The 16,044-nt window shown below is 42.5% G+C and overlaps 1 pseudogene across 1 annotated transcript in view; it reads left to right on the top strand.

Moving 5' to 3' along the window:
* Window positions 1-16,044, top strand: part of LOC100585076 — a 1,278,821-nt pseudogene that overhangs the window by 580,816 nt on the left and 681,961 nt on the right. The window lies entirely within an intron of this gene.

Here is a 16,044-nt window from a genome sequence, read left to right as displayed (position 1 = left end):
TTTGTGTTAAAGTTTACCCAACTCACCCAGCCCTAGACCCTCCAGAGTCTTGGAGCCTATCCCACTGCCCAGGCCTGAGAGTAGAGCCTGGGGTCCGGAGGATGGCACAGGAAGGCATACGGGCAGAATGCAGGCGGAAAACCATTTTCCCTTCCCGTGGCCCGTTCCATCCAGGGTTGTGCAGAAGCTGACCGACACATTTCCTGCACTTGGCTTGTCCTGCCCCAGACCCATGGCACGACTCTGCGCTAAGCTGTGTCTGGTTGTTGACATGCCAGTGACAAGGCTGAATAATTTCCACTCATAGGAAGAGGCTTCGCTGCATGGAGAGCAAGAGTCTGGTTGATAATAACATCACTTGCCCGGCACATTGCAGTTTGGAACACATTTGTTCATCACAGTATTTTAATGAATTTGTCACAGTCAGAAAGCCTTTTTACAAAAAGGGGCACCCTTTTTATACATGAGAACATTAAGGCTTGGAGACATTAAGGGACTTGCCCTGAATCACACAGCCACCAGTGACGCAACTTCCATTTGAGTTGAGTTCAGTGTTTTTTGTGATGTGCTTGTTCTGAAGGCTTCTGCTGCTGTTTGATTATTCCTGTGACTATATCGGTTTGCCCTTGAGGCCGCAGGGCCTCCAGTGGCCCCCTTCTCAACAGTCACCACTGACACCTAAAAGCAGGTGCCCTGAGAGCCCTTGGACCTATAGACTTTCTGCTTATAAGTAGGGGAACTTTTGGATGAAGAGCCACAGCTTAATGAAAGACTCATTGTTTTGTAAGGCTGCAGATGTGACCTGGAGAGAACGATAATAGACTGATAAATTGGAGGAATCATGTCTTAGGGAGAGTCAAGCTATATCTATTCATTCTAATGTTTTTGAAGCCCAAGGGAGCTTCTAACTGGGGGGCTTATTCTTACAGATTCTTGCAGAGACTTTAAGGAAATCTCTTCACCTTTCTTCCCCTTTTTGTTCCTGTCTTCCCCCTCATCCCTCTCTTCACTTCTTCCTCTTCCTTTTCTTTTTCAGCTTAAAGTAGTTACAGTTGATTTCTGATGCTTGCTGCCAAAGAACGTTTACTGAGTCGGCATCCCCTGAAAATGGCCCCTCAGCCTTGGTTTAAAAATCTCCATAAAACAGCTTTCCCTTTTTTTGCTGGTCTCCGTTTGGATTTTCTTGAATTCAGGGCTCCCAGGTGAAAGAATGGTCCAAGATTCTGAGGTGGAACACTGGTAGAGTACCCTGCCATGCTCTGCCTTTGAGCAACCATGCATCCTTCACTTTCCAAGTCAGTAGGAGTAAAGTTACCCAGCCCTGGGCTCTACCTGCAATGCTGAAGAGACTAAAAGCAAGAAACAAGTGGCCAGAGAAATGATTTTACTTAGCACTGGGTGTGATCCAGGGCACGCAAACTGAGGAACCATCCTGGGAATCCCTGAAAATTGGAGGAGGATTCTGACTCATCCCCTTACTTGGCTCCCTGCTGCCTGCAGAACAAATTAATGTGGTTTACAAAGTTTTTAACAATCTGGCCCCAAACTCAGGTTTCTTTGCAAACCAAGCTCCCGCATCCTTTTTGGTCCAGCTGTGTAGAATTGAGTTAGGAGGCAGAACTTGACTCTGGACCAGATCAAAGACTGGCTAAAACAGGGAAGAGGCATGGGAAGCACTGCTCCATAAGACATGTCCACCAGCACCATAATAGTTTACCATTGCCATGGCAACACCCAGAAGTTACTGCCCCTTTCCATGGCAATGACCCAGAAGTTATCACCCCCTTTCTAAAAATATCTTAAATAACCTGCCCCTTAATTTGTATGTAATTAAAAGTGAGTGTAAATATGACTGTAGAACTGCCCTGAGCTGCTGCTGTCAGCGCACTGCCTGTGGGGTAGCCCCGTTCTGCAGGAGCTGTCACAGAGCTGTAACACTGCCACCTCCATAAAGATATTTTCTTCTACCACTGGCTCACTCTTGAATTCTTTCTGGAGCAAAACCAAAAACCTTCCTGAGCTAAGGCCCCAGATTTGGGGCTCACCTGCCCTGCAAAAGAACTACTCTTTAGTCTTCCAAAATGCCATTGCCCATCTATCCCATGGTGCCTGGGATGTACTTCTCCCACTTCCAGTTCTCTGTCTGAAACTTCTACTTATTTTTCAAGACATATCACAAATGCCGTCTCCTTTGTGGAGCCTTTCCTGGCACTTTCATTCCTTTCTCAGTTCCCGCAGCATTCTGATCGTAGCTCTATTATAGCACTTCTCACATAGTCATATAATTTATTTTGTGGTTAAGTGCACAGACGTTGAAACTAGACTGCCCGGATTCAAATCCCAGATCTACCACTGACCAGCTTGGATAAGGTTTCTGTTCTTGATTTTTTTCCTATGTTAAATACGGATACTAATTCTTATCTCCAAGAGTTTTGTAAGGGTTAAATGAGCAAACTCTGCTAAGCACTTAGACCACTGCCTGACATTCTCTGTTAGCTCTCTATTATCTGTTTGCAGCCACCTGTCACGGTCCCTTCCTATTCAGGTCCATTGGAGCATCAACCAATCATGATATTAGGCTGCTTGCAGGCCCACAGTTCATAAACCAGATCTGGAGGTAAATGGGAACTCTCTACACCCCCTTGTATGGAGGGTGAATAGATGCAGATGTCCATGGTTCCTAGTTTCTGGTTTCCATTCTATACTCTCCCGAGATCAGAGCTTCACCTCAATCCCTTTTACAGGGCATGTCAGCCTGCATTGCTCAGCTCCCTCAATCCAGATAGATCCTTGGAAATCACAGTATTATCATAGACTTGATGGTCTAAAACAAGGCAGCATTTTTATTCCAACTAGGTCTCCAGCTAGTCTTGTGGGATTCTAAGTTGGTGACATCACTCAGCTCTCAGAGGGGTCAGGGAGCATTGATATTTATAAAACCCCTAGGTTTTGATTTCTTAATTCAGATGCCATGTCTGAATCACTAGTATATCTAGTTCCTAGCACAGTCCCAAACTCAGTGGGTTTTTAAAATCAGTGGATAGATGAATAAATGAATAAATGGATCAGCTATAAGTGGGCCATCCATTAACTTTGACACCCTCTGTGCATTCCCACAGTGTAGTGGTCAGTGTGGTTGACTCCAGCTGGGTTTTCTGTTACTGATGGCTGGTATCATCCTAATTGAAACACACCTCCAAGTGTTGCTCATTTGTATTTTCCTTATTTGGAATACCCTTAACTTTTCAATACAGCAGCACCATCTGGAATAAAAAATGGCCTAAGAACATCTCTCGTGCTCCCCAGAGTGCTGTATGGGTAAAAAAAGGGAGGAGCTACAAGTGTAAATATAGTTGGGCACTTAAGACAAACTTCAACTTCTTCCAAGCTTCGGCTTGGTATGGAGATAACCAATTACTTAGAATCATAGAGATATTAAAATTTAAAAGTAGAAGGCACAGTTGACATAGCTTAACCCAAGGACACTCAATTCTTTAAGTGTTAGAGATAGGACCTGAGCTCATGTGTCCTGAGACCCTGATTCCTGCATTTCCCTGGTCCCTCTCTGCCTCATCAGCTTTTGTCAGTTACACACGTCCTTCCCACCACAGGCAGAGCTGGTACTTCAATCCCAGGGTTGTGTGTGAGTTCACAGAAACCAGAGCAGGATTGGAGGCATGAGGCACAGCGGTGGCTGTTCTAGGGCAGCAGGCTCGTGGTGGTGGTGAGCTTTTGCAAAGTTTGGTTTAGCCCTTCAGGATTTGAACCTTTACCCCATTTACCCATAGAAATCTTCTCCCAAGATTCGTGAGGGGTTTTCTCCGAACCTGTCAAGATTGTTCTTATCTGCCCTAGTGTTTCACCACTCGCTCAGCACACTTCCTTTTGCGTCTTATGTGTATGGTGGAGAAGGGGTTGGTTGAATGGAGGAAGCTAGTATTTTTTGTTTTGTTTTGAATTGTTTTGTTCAGAAATTCTGCTTTTTCCCATGAGCTGTTTGCAAGGCTTTGAAAGGACAGCTCAGAATTACATGGAGTAACCTATTTGGGACAGAGAAAGAAATGGGTTAACAGGAAGTTGCTTTGTCTTAGAAATTAAAAGGGCACCACTTACATTCAATATGGTGATATTTATATTCACCCAAAATTGAAGTGCTCAATAATAGGGCATTAAATGAATTTTGGTAAATCCAAGAGTAGGAAACTGTGTAACCCAGGGACTTAGCAAACGGTGGAGGTGATATAGATACCCTGACATTAGTCTAAAGAGTACTGCACAGATGCCGGTCTTTGATAATTCTAGTGCAGTGGTAACATCCTTATGGAAACAAAAGATACAAACACATTACATTGCCTTTGGGTGCCATTCTCTTTGACTACACTCCTGATAGTCATTAAAAAGGTGAAGAAGATGTATTTCTATTGACATAGAAAACATCTCTGACATATCATTAAGTGAAAAAAAGCAGATTACCAAAAAGTGTTCATAATACAATTCCAATTTTAAAAAAAAATTTATAAGTATAAAAATGTGGTAGAAAGTTATCAGTATTTTAATAGTACTTATATGTGATTTTATCTCATGTTTAGACTCTTCTATATTACCTACATTTTTACAGTAATACACTATGACTTTTTCTAATTAGGAAAAGACTGGAACAGTTTGAAAAATATAAAGCTTTCTGTCTGTGGTTGGTCTCGGATATTAGTTCATGAAAGGGACAATGCTGAGTGGGTCAGTCCTTTCATTAATAAAGTTAGGTAATCAATAAATATTATTTCCCTTCCCCATGAAGACAGGGAGGCAGGAAGACGCCATCCTCATTGCAGGGATGGAGTGGAGACTCTTGAATCTGAAACTCTTCAGAGGGAGATATATTCCTGGAGTCCCCAGCCAGAACTTGGCATCATTCTCTCCCATCCAGGGACCATGTCAACTAGGTTGTTAGCATCTCTAGTACTCTCAGCACCATAGTTGAGCAACATTATGCCTGAAATAAGCTTTTATGGGCTAGCCTGGGAAGCTAACTACCCTTTATAACATTATTTCTATGGGAAAACATGCTCCAAATTCCACACCACCAATTTACATTGAAGCTTTTAGGATGCAACTATTTTCAGTTTGGAGACCTGCTTACTTGCCCCTCCCCTTTATTCACTAATTATTTGAAAAATCTCTGTTATTTTGTAGTAGATTACAAACTGGTGAACAAGTCTTTTGGCTTATGCTTTATTTGTTAACCCAGCACACAGTCAAAGGGGTTTCAAGATTGGAGGGGGTCTTAGAAATTGGCACCTAGTTACTGAATATTACTGCTCATTGATTGTCAAGCTGGCTGGAGTTAACCAGGGATGGGGCAGTTATGCCAGGGTTCATGTCTCCCCCAGCACTGCTCCAGTCTCACTTCCCTTGTCCACACTGTTGGGAAAGGCATTAAGGAAATAATTCCTCGTTTCAGGGGCATGCACTCATTTACCCACCACATTTACAAATGTATTGAGTTCAGGGACAGTTCCTGTAATCTTATAGCTCCTCTAGCATTTGGGACCATTTCAGGACCATCTAGAAATGGTGCTTAATAAATCCTTAAAAACCTTCTGAGGTGGCAGAAAGAATACTGGACTAGGCATGATGAGAGGTGCCAGTCTTGGCTAGCTGTTTGAGTTTGGGAAAGTTACGAAAGGAAGGAATAAGCATGCTTATCTCAGAAGACCTTTTTACATTTGACAGGTGAAGACTCTGAACTGAGAAGTGGCCTTATGCCTATGGAACAGATTTCAACCTGTTTGATAAGAAGCTTCTAGGTTGGGGAAGGGATAGAACATATTGGCCTTTTTGGTGGTTGTTTCAATTACTTTGGAGGTTGATGTGAAATAACCTTTTTTGACTTCCTATACCTAGAACAGTGACCTTTAATCTTTTTTGGGGCAAGAGTGCTTTATGAATAGATCAAGACTGTGGTCCCTCTTCCCCTAAAGCTTTGAAATGAACACAGGGGTTTCTATGCTCCATGAAGCCCACCAAAAATCTTCTAGGGGTCCAGGCAGGTAATACTGATAATCTTTGGACTAAATTTCAAATCATTAAGCTCAACAGATCCTCATGATTTTACCAAAGATGTTTAAAAACAGCTCAAGTAGAAGTTTTGCATCTCCTCTCAGAAAACTTTAGGGTCTAGAATCATCTGTAGCTCTTGGATACAAGTTGTTGCAGGATCTAGAGAGGTCAAGAAACCATGACTTTTCTCTAGATTTTAGTAATTTAAGCTCCAGGGACTTTCAGCTAAGTGCTCTAACAGCATCACAGGAGTATCTGTGATCAATAACTGGCCCATTCTACCCTCAGGGAAATCCCCAGGTTTCCCGATTCTTTGGGAGATCTGGCTTCTGCTCCTGACCTTAGTTAGACAAATTGCTTGCCTACTCTGGGCTTCATTGTTCTCATCTGGCCCACTTGATCTTCAGTTTCTCTTTAAGCTCTAGTGTTCTGGTATCTGTGATTCCTTGATATCTGTATGACACTGAGACAGTCCTCTAAGGAGTCATGAATTTCACAATTCCCAGCTTTGGTCTGCTCATGTCACTGAGGAAATTCCTGTTCAAAAGGCAATTTCTACAGCACCTGTCTCAGAAGCATTTGGCTTCCTCGAGGTGTTCAGGAGACCTGCAGAAAACAACATTTTTTTTTTTTTTTTTTTTTTTTTTTTTTTTTTTTTTTTTTTTTGGCGCTAGGAAAAAAACTCATTAAGAGCCATCTCAGACAGCGGATGTCTGTTAGGTGCACATACATATCCAAATGAAACTTTCACCCAGAGGACCAGAAAAGGCAAGGCCAGCATCAGAGATTTAGCTGTGTCCTAAGAAACAGAAATCTCTACTCTTAGGTATCCTCCCACTTCCATGACTCACCTCTTCTCATTCCAGAAAGTCATGCACAGGAATTAATTTATGGGTCCTGTCCAGAGGTCTTTAAGTAAACAGTGCTACCAGTCCTTTCAGCTACCCAGGCAAGCTTGACTTCAGGCCCCAAAGAGGAAGCTAATGACTTGTAGTTACTTTGCTATTGTTTTCCGAAAACAATTTGACTTCCTTTTTGATAGCCTCAGAATTCCTTCTTTACAAATGAAGGCGCTGGAGCCAGGGGAGGGCTGAGATGGCCAGCTCAGGAGCATAAGGCTCTCAGGGCAAGATCTCCTTTATTAACAAGCTGCAGAGGCTCCTTAAAGGATGGTGGGCAGACTCTGTTTGGGAATGGAGGGACTTCTGTGCTGCCTCTGCCTCCTTCCCAGGATCTCACCTCTATCCCAGAGCGTATGACAATAACTAAGGTGTTTGGTGTCCAAAGAACAAATTTGTGAAGACCATCTTATTATGACCATTCTTAATTCTTATTATGACAACAAAGTTGAGGCTTATTGACTTGCCTGAGATCACAAAACAACAAATGGACAAGGTTAAAATTCCATCTCAGACCTCCTGACTCCAAGTTCACCTCTCTCAAAGAGGCTGTGAAGATGCAAAGAGAAGCTATCTGTCTAAAGCTGGCGGGCTTTGGTCTATCCCCCGAGAAGGGAATTTGGTCTATCCCCTGAGAAGGGAATCTTCATGTTAGGTAAGAATCTACATTTCAAATTTACTGTATGAGTGATAAATCCCTGTCCTTTCTTTTGATCTGGGCAGGTATTAGGGGAGCTATTTTTGCATCTTCCTTCTACCAGAGGTGCCTCTGCTAGAGGTTCTTAGTAGAGTCCCTTCCTGCCACAATAAAAGATCCCCACTGGATTTCTCTGAGGAGACTGTACCCCATTGACTTTTTCTTGACTTTAAAAAATGGTGTTTATGAGAACTTTTTTTTTAAGAGAGTTAGACTTGTCTCATTTTTGCTTCTACGAATCCCCACACTACCCCTGTCCATGACCACTACCACATAGAAAGAAAGCTGGCAATCCTCTAATCTCTTGTACATAGAAGCACTTTAGCACTCATTATATTGCATTCTACTTCTTGGTGCACAGGACTGTCTCCCCAGCCACCGGAAGTTCAGGGCAGAACTTGTGTTTCATTTATCTTTGTATGCCCAGTCCTTGCACAGAGTATGTTCTCAGTATACCTTCACTGAATTAAGGACTAATGAGTGAATGGCTCTAAAGAGCAGGTGCTGGGAGGAACAGCTGTGAGGGAAGTACAGGCTTACCTGGAAGAGTAGTTGCCATGTGCTCTCAGGTACAAAGGGAAGGTTATATGTGAATGGTGCCTTTGGATGTGTGCAGTGCCCAACCTGCTTGGCTGTATCTGGTGGCCTTGCTCAAAGGAGGCAATGAAGGTGGGCACAATAGTTAGAGCTATAATCATCAGAACCCATGTTTCCATTGTAAAATCTTATCTCCTTTCAGAGTACTCTCCCATTTATAATTTAATTTTTATCTTCAGCATAAATGGCATGATTCATTGTATCTATATGTCTATCTCTGTATATCTAGCTATGTGTGTGTATATATAGAGGTATATATTGTATATTATATGTAATATATATGATAGAGAATATGTAGCACTCACTACATGCCAAATATGACATATATCTCACTCAATCTTCATAGCCAACCAAAAACTACTATTGTTATACTCATTTTAAAAGTAAGAAGGATATGGAAATAGAGGATCACATTGCTGCCAAGTGGTGGAGCCAAAATCTGAACCTGAGTACCCTTAACCACAAGGTTATTTGCTTCAAGTCCTGTCCATTCTACCTTGTGTATTCAGCCAAGTGAACGTGTGACTAATCTTTGAAAAACCAGGGAAAAATTGTAATCTCCTAAATGCCTCTAATCCTGTATAATAGCTTGACCCTAGGAACTAACGTTGACGCTAGACACTAATTTGGGAGGAAATGTAAAATCTTTGTTATTTGTATTAGTACGTTTTCATACTGCGATAGAGAACTGCCTGAGACTGAGTAATTTATAAAGTAAAGAGTTTTAATTGACTCACGGTTCAACATGGCTGGGGAGGCCTCAGGAACTTACAATCATGGCAGAAGGTGAAGGGAAGCAAAGCACCTTCTTTGCATGGTGGCAAGAAGGAGAAGTGCTGAGCAAAGGGGGAAGAGCCCCTTATAAAACCATCAGGTCTCATGAGAACTCACTCACTATCACGAGAACAGCATGGGGAAAACTGCCCTGATGATTCAATTACCTCCACCTGGTCTCTCCCTTGACACATGGGGATTATGCTGATTATAATTCAAGATGAGATTTGGGTAGGGACACAAAGCCTAACCATATCATTATTGAATTAGGCTTTGAACATCAATGGCTAAATTATCAGGAAAGGTACAGGGTATTGTACCTCACTTTTACACACAAGGAAATACCTCTATTTCAGAGTGACTTGTCTGAGGGTGTCTGAGTTAACAGCATATTTGACAGAAAGTTTCTTGATCTTGTGTCTTATGACTTTTTTTTTTTTCAATAGACCACCTAATACTATATCTTGGACATGACTAAAACACCTTTCAAAATAAAAGAAAAGCAAGACCTTTTTAGTCTTGTCAGGTAGGTAGGGAGTGTGGATCAAGGATGCATAAGTTGTTAGAAGAGGAAGGAATGTGTACCAGCGATACACTACAAACTCTAGACCTTGCTTATAATCAGACCAAAATATGAGGCTCTCAGTCTTCTTGCTTTCAGAGATTTCCCTCTGGATCTAGAGAGCAAATGCCATCCCAAGATCTCCCAGGCCAAGCTCTAATTTTTTGCTGTAGAATAAAATCCCCAGGCCGGGCGTGGTGGCTCACACCTGTAATCCCAGAACTTTGGGAGGTTGAAGCAGGTGGATCATGACATCAGGAGTTTGAGACCAGCCTGGCCAACATGGTGAAACCCCATCTCTACTAAAAATACAAAATTTAGCTGGGCGTGGTGGCAGGTGCCTGTAATCCCAGCTACTCGGGAGGCTGAGGCAGGAGAATCACTTGAACCTGGGAGGCAGAGGTTTCAGTGAGCCAAGATCGTGCCATTGCACTCCAGCCTGGGCGAGAAAGCAAGACTCTGTCTCAAAAAAAAAAAAGAAAAAGAAAAAAAAGAAAAAAAAAGAAAGAAAGGATAAAATCCTGTCCCGGGACTCTCAGAGCTCAAGTGAAGCTGCACCCAGCTGTTGCCTTCATGCCCTGACTTCAGTGGGAGAGAATTAGGCATGGCTGGTAGTGGATTCCCTCTCCTCCTCTCGTGTCCATGGAGGCTATTGTTCCAAGCCCACCACAAGAGTTCTTAAGCCTGGGATCCCAGAGGATTCCATTTGCCTTAAGCCAAGGAAGTATGGTCATGATCTTGATCTTGTCTTTGGGATTAAAACTTGAGATATGATGAGAGTAGGCTCATATATCAAAACACCAGGAGCAAGGAAGTCTGTGTTTCTTTTGCTTTCTGCTTCTTGGAACAGAGTGTTCTTGCCCTTTTTAGCCAGTAAAAGTCTTAAAGGGGACGGCTTACGACTGTGGTGTCTGCATCTTAACCAGCAGAAAAGTGTGACCTCAGCCCACTAACCGTGGCTCCAATTACCCATTTATGCCCTCCAATGAGGCATGGAGGACTCACCGTTCTTGCAATTAGATGCTGACAAATAATTTGCACGTGTTGTCATGTAGGGCTTAAGGGAGGTAGCCCTGGACCACAGTGTCTTGGGAAGGAAACTTGTAGAGTCAGAGATTCATTGGGTAGAGAAGACATTGGAAGGTCTCCTCATTTGCCCCCTTGCCTCTAGAGAGAAGAAAAAAAAGAAACAATTTTCAGTATGCTGGTTTAAAAGACTTGTAAAGAAGGTGATGGTGCTTCTTCCTGGAAATCAGTGACAGTGCTGAACCACCTTCATAATCAGGGCTGAATACAATCTCTTCTGCTAGGGTTGGAGTCCATTCTTCTTGTGCTATCTGCAGGTCTGTTTGCTCCTACCTGGAGGGCCCTGTGCCCACCTGTCTTACCAGGCCAATAGGTTTTGTGAGAATTTCTTCTACAGCCATGGGGAGAAAGTGCCTAATCTTTCGCACCAGGTGAACCTTTTCTGTACTTATTGAGTGATCTTGGGAAAGTTACTTCTCTGAGTCTGAATTTTCTTTTCCATGAAATGGAAATAATAACATACTATCTATCTTACAGTGTTGTGAGGTGAAAATACCTGGTACACAGAAGGCCTTCAATAAATGTTCCTCACAGCCATTAAAAAGAACAAAATCATGTCTATTGCAGCAACATGGATGCAGCTGGAGGCCATTGTCCTAAGCAAATTAATACAGGAACAGAAAACCAAATACCCCATGTTCTCACTTCTAAGTGGGAGTTAAACATTGGGTACTCATAGACATAAAGATGGCAACAATAGACACTAGGGAGTAATAGTGTCTATTGTATAGAAGGAGGAGGGAAGGTGAGAGGCAAAAGTTGAAAAACTATCAGGTACTATGCCCACTACCGGGGTGACAGGATCAATTGTATTCCAAACCTTAGCATCATGCAATATACCCAGGTAACAAACCTGCACATGTACCCCCCTGAATCAAAAATAAAAGTTGAAATTAAAATAAATAAATTTAATTTAAATATAAAAAATGTTGCTTTTTCTTCCTCTTCATTATAGCACAAGAAAGAGATCACTCTGTATGAAGCTGTTTCCCAAATGATTTTTTTCTCACATAATTTAGCACTTTATTATACCATCACTGACACACATACATATAGAATACTACTCTTTATATTAAATGTTTTGTCTCAATAGCTCTTTTCTACAACTAGAATGTCAGCTCCTTGTGGACAGGAAGGGCCCTTGTTTCTCACATAGAATAGGCTGGGCCCACAGGAGTAGCCAATGATTCCTGTCGAGATAAGACCCTGATTATAGTTGAGAAGGTCTTTATAAGGTCATTTTTCTGTCTTTTTATCTCAAAGTAAAAGAATGTGAAATGTGCCTAGTACAATGCCTGGCACGTAATAAATGTTGAATAAAGTTTATTTTGCAATCCCACCTCTACAGCCTTTCCTTACAGGTATGATTTACTAATTCTTTGACTGGATTTGGGCTTCCTTTCTAAATCCTGAGTCCTCCATATTGTGTAATGTGTGGAACACAGACTTTGATGCTTCTTTCTAAGACCCTTTCTTGTGTGAAATATGAGGAAGAAGGGGAGGGCATGGCAGAACCTCAGTTCCCACCCTTGGCCCTTGTCCTGTCCTCTTCTCTGGTGCATTGAATATCTGCTTACCGGGTCCTTCTTAGCTATGTGGTGATCGCCAGATTAAGCCCCTTTAGAGAATCACCTCACATCCACAGCCCAGATGACTTTTTTTTTTTTTTTTTAACTTTTGTTAGTCATTGCCTGAGCCAGGTGAAGAATAAACCACATTTGTGAAGGCCTTGCTGAAGCAACGTAGCTGTCTTGGATGCCATGATGAACGGTCCCCGGGTGGAGAGTTGTTTGACCTCGTTGACTTGGGATGATCACAGTCAGAGACCTCAGCCTTCTCCCAGCCCTGAGGCAAACTTCCTGACTTCTCTAGCAACCCATCCAGTTTCTTCACTGCTTTAGTTCTCTGTCAGCCAAGCACGAAGGGAAAATTTACCTTGTATACCCTGCTCTCCCTCCAGGGTCGTGAGTGTGTCTGTATCTGGGCAGCTCTTCCCTTCTGCACATTCAGAGGAAAACGGCATTCTCCTGTCATCTCCAGGCCTGCCCGAGATCATCTCTCCTCTGGCAGCCCAGTGATCTAGGAGTGTACATTCCACTAAACCTTCCCCACTTTCAGACCATCTCCCAGCTGAGACTTTATGGGTTCTTTAACTGGCTACCTCCTGGATGAAGATAATAAGGTGTTCCTAGGTATCCCCTGCTCTTGTAGAGAGACTGGGATGTAGGGGCAAAGTCACAGTGTGAAACTCATCTCTGTTTTGGAGAAGCAGGGCTTGCTATTGGTTTCATATGCTAAATTCCATCACAGGACTTTGGTACAGCCATGGCAAGTACAGGCAGGGAGGAGGTTGTGTATTGTATTGCATTGTACTGTATTGTACTGTATTGTATTGTATTGTATTGTATTGTATTGTATTGTATTGTATTGTATTGTATTATTTTGCAGCCACATCTACAGTACCTCCATGTTCCCAACCATTCTATGTGCTTTTCACATACTCATTAGTCCTCATGACAGCCCTGTGAAGTAGATAATATTCCCAATTTAGAGTGGAGGAAACTGAGATGCATAGAGGTTAACTTGCCCAATGTCACACAGCTAGTAAGTGTCGGAGCCAGGATTCAAACCCAGTCAGGCTGGCCCCAGAATCTGCTCTGATGCTGCATAAAAGTGGGATAAACTCTGGCCAAGGAATCAAGAATCCTGCATTTGCTTTCACCAGGGCTGTTGCCTCCCTCGAAACTGGAAATTCAGCCCCTTGCTCTTTTCCCTCTTGCTGATCCTAAGCTCATTCACCCATGAAAAATATAGCCCATTAAGGAAACATCTTTGCAGAATCTTGGAATGCTTGTGACCGGTGCTTTGCGGAAAAGGCATGTTTCAGGTGATGATGTGGAGCAAAGGGACCATTCTGGCTTCCTGCCCTGCCTCTGCCACATACTACTGTATATGACATTGACAAGTGGCCTTTTCTCTGGGCCTCAGTTTCCCTGGCTGTTCCAGATGATCACTGAAGTTTTCTTTAGCTCTCCAAATCCGTGGGCTCTTAGTCATTGTTTTTTCTGATTTCAGTGCACTCATAGTAACCTCTGTTGTTGACACTTACCTCATTCCAACTGGGTCCACGGCTAAGTGTTTAAGTTGAGGAGTCTGGGGGAGAAGTTGGAGAATGGGAGGGTTTGAGGGAAGAGATACCCCTACAGTTTCTGAATTTGGTCACCTGTGGCATGTGATCTAACAAGTGCCAATCTTACTTTCTTTTTTTTTTTTTTTTTTTTTAGGTGGTGGCGCTGGGATTTGTTTTTTTTTTTTTTATTATACTTTAGGGTTTTAGGGTACATGTGCACAATGTGCAGGTTTGTTACATATGTATCCATGTGCCATGTTGATTTCCTGCACCCATTAAGTCGTCATTTAGCATTAGGTGTATCTCCTAATGCTGTCCCTCCCCCCTCCCCCCACCCCACAACAGTCCCCGGAGTGTGATGTTTCCCTTCCTGTGTCCATGAGTTCTCATTGTTCAATTCCCACCTATGAGAGAGAACATGCGGTGTTTGGTTTTTTGTCCTTGCGATAGTTTACTGAGAATGATGTTTTCCAGTTTCATCCATGTCCCTACAAAGGACACGAACTCATCATTTTTTATGGCTGCATAGTATTCCATGGTGTATATGTGCCACATTTTCTTAATCCAGTCTATCGTTGTTGGACATTTGGGTTGGTTCCAACTCTTTGCTATTGTGAATAGTGCCGCAATAAACATACGTGTGCATGTGTCTTTATAGCAGCATGATTTATAGTCCTTTGGGTATATACCCAGTAATGGGATGGCTAGGCCAAATGGTATTTCTAGTTCAAGATCCCTGAGGAATCGCCACACTGACTTCCACAATGGTTGAACTAGTTTACAGTCCCACCAACAGTGTAAAAGTGTTCCTATTTCTCCACATCCTCTCCAGCACCTGTTGTTTCCTGATTTTTTAATGATGGCCATTCTAACTGGTGTGAGATGGTATCTCACTGTGGTTTTGATTTGCATTTCTCTGATGGCCAGTGATGATGAGCATTTCTTCATGTGTTTTCTGGCTGCATAAATGTCTTCTTTTGAGAAGTGTCTGTTCATGTCCTCTGCCCACTTTTTGATGGGGTTGTTTGTTTTTTTCTTGTAAATTTGTTTGAGTTCATTGTAGATTCTGGATATTAGCCCTTTGTCAGATGAGTAGGTTGCAAAAATTTTCTCCCATTCTGTAGGTTGCCTGTTCATTCTGATGATAGTTTCTTTTGCTGTGCAGAAGCTCTTTAGTTTAATGAGATCCCATTTGTCGATTTTGGCTTTTGTTGCCATTGCTTTTGGTGTTTTAGACATGAAGTCCTTTCCCACGCCTATGTCCTGAATGGTATTGCCTAGGTTTTCTTGTAGGATTTTAATGGTTTTAGGTCTAACATATAAGTCTTTAATCCATCTTGAATTAATTTTTGTATAAGGTGTAAGGAAGGGATCCAGTTGCAGCTTTCTACATATGGCTAGCCAGTTTTCCCAGCACCATTTATTAAATAGGGAATCCTTTCCCCATTTCTTGTTTTTGTCAGGTTTGTCAAAGATCAGATAGTTGTAGCTATGCAGCATCATTTCTGAGGGCTCTGTTCTGTTCCATTGATCTATGTCTCTGTTGTGGTACCAGTACCATGCTGTTTTGGTTACTGTAGCCTTGTAGTATAGTTTAAAGTCAGGTAGCGTGATGCCTCCAGCTTTGTTCTTTTGGCTTAGGACTGACTTGGCAATGCGGGCTCTTTTTTGGTTCCGTATGAACTTTAAATTAGTTTTTTCCAATTCTGTGAAGAAAGTCATTGGTAGCTTGCCCATCAAGCTACCAATCTTACTTTCATCAGTTCAATTCCAGCTGGGAGACCTGTTTGCTTTCATGGAAGGAGCAATAAGATAAATGTTGGCATTGGTGAAAACTTCTAATCCTGATTCTACCACTTACTTTACAAACTGGGTCGCCATAATCATGTTATTAATTTCTGTGAACCTCAGTTTCCTCAAATGTAAAATGCGGAAAAGGTCTACCTTATAGAACTGGAAAACAGAATGATTAAGACAAAAATAGGCAATATATACAGGAAGTTTCTAGCCCAGTGCCTGATGCATAGAAGGTGCTTGCCTCTCTTTAGAGGAGAAGGGGAGAGAGTATGATTCTGGGAGTGAGGAATGCCCTACACTTTTGGAGCAGGGAGGTTAGCATTTCTTTCCCTTCAGGTTAGTCCTGGTGCCTATTCTGGGTGCTGGATGGTTGTGACTTGTGAGACCGTGTTTTCCCGTGCTGGCTTATGCTCAGTTCATTGGTGTGGGCATAGTGGAAATCCCA

This window comes from Nomascus leucogenys, chromosome 12 (assembly GCF_006542625.1).
Source record: "Nomascus leucogenys isolate Asia chromosome 12, Asia_NLE_v1, whole genome shotgun sequence".
Taxonomy (NCBI): Eukaryota; Metazoa; Chordata; class Mammalia; order Primates; family Hylobatidae; genus Nomascus; species Nomascus leucogenys.
The sequence above is the reverse complement of the archived record's forward strand: the minus strand, read 5'-3'. Positions and strand labels throughout refer to the sequence as shown.